Below are 962 nucleotides of genomic sequence, written 5' to 3' on the forward strand. Positions count from 1 at the left end.
CATAAATATCTGGTCTGGTACGAGAAGCAGGAGCAGGTTTGCTCACTCCGCAAAGGATACAGGAAGATTAATAATTTATGTATTCATTCTATGTGCCACTTTAGCTTAGTGGCAGAGCGTCTGCTTTGTAAGCAGAAGGTCGTCAGTTCGATTCTGGCAAGTGGCTTATAACACCATAAATATCTGGTCTGGTACGAGAAGCAGGAGCAGGTTTGCTCACTCCGCAAAGGATACAGAAAGATTATAGATTTATGTATTTAATCTGAGCGCCACTTTAGCTTAGTGGTAGAGCGTCTGCTTCGTAAGCAGAAGGTGGTCAGTTCAATCCTGTCCAGTGGCTTACAGCAGCATTAGGCTCTAGTCGGGTATGAGGAGCAGCAGCAGGTTTGCTCACTCTGCAAAGGATACAGGAAGATTATTGATTTATGCACTTATTTTGTGTGCCACTTTAGCTTAGTGGCAGAGCGTCTGCTTTGTAAGCAGAAGGTCGTCAGTGCAATCCTGGCAAGTGGCTTATAGCACCATAAATTTCTGGTCTGGTACGAGAACCAGGAGCAGGATGGCCCATTCTGTGAACGGGACAGGAAAATTATTGATTCATATACTTAATCCGTGCGTCACTTTAGCTTAGTGGTAGAGCGTCTGCTTCGTAAGCAGAAGGTCGTCAGTCCAATCTTGGCAAGTGGCTTACAGCAGCATTACGCTCTAGTCGGGTATGAGGAGCAGGAGCAGGTTTGCTCACTCCGCAAAGGATACAGGAAGATTATTGATTTATGCAGTTATTTTGTGCGCCACTTTAGCTTAGTGGCAGAGCGTCTGCTTTGTAAGCAGAAAGTCGTCAGTTCAGTCCTGGCAAGTGGCTGATAGCACCTTAATCTCTGGTCTGATACGGGAAGCAGAGCATGTCAGCTCACTCCGCAAAGATACAGAAGATTATCGATTTATGTACTTATTGTGTGTGT

General features: G+C 45.3%; 5 non-coding genes across 5 annotated transcripts; all 5 read left to right on the forward strand.

Moving 5' to 3' along the window:
- The first annotated feature begins 94 nt into the window (after positions 1-94).
- Pmar_PMAR028756 lies at positions 95-166 on the forward strand. Its single transcript has one exon. It is a non-coding gene; the product is annotated as a tRNA-Thr (tRNA).
- A 102-nt stretch (positions 167-268) lies between these two features.
- Positions 269-340, forward strand: Pmar_PMAR028757. The gene has a single exon. It is a non-coding gene; the product is annotated as a tRNA-Thr (tRNA).
- A 102-nt stretch (positions 341-442) lies between these two features.
- Pmar_PMAR028758 lies at positions 443-514 on the forward strand. The gene has a single exon. It is a non-coding gene; the product is annotated as a tRNA-Thr (tRNA).
- Positions 515-616: 102 nt separating this feature from the next.
- On the forward strand, positions 617-688 carry Pmar_PMAR028759. Its single transcript has one exon. It is a non-coding gene; the product is annotated as a tRNA-Thr (tRNA).
- A 102-nt stretch (positions 689-790) lies between these two features.
- Positions 791-862, forward strand: Pmar_PMAR028760. The gene has a single exon. It is a non-coding gene; the product is annotated as a tRNA-Thr (tRNA).
- Positions 863-962: the final 100 nt, after the last annotated feature.

Source organism: Perkinsus marinus, assembly GCF_000006405.1.
Source record: "Perkinsus marinus ATCC 50983 genomic scaffold scf_1104296948890, whole genome shotgun sequence".
NCBI lineage: Eukaryota > Perkinsozoa > Perkinsida > Perkinsidae > Perkinsus > Perkinsus marinus.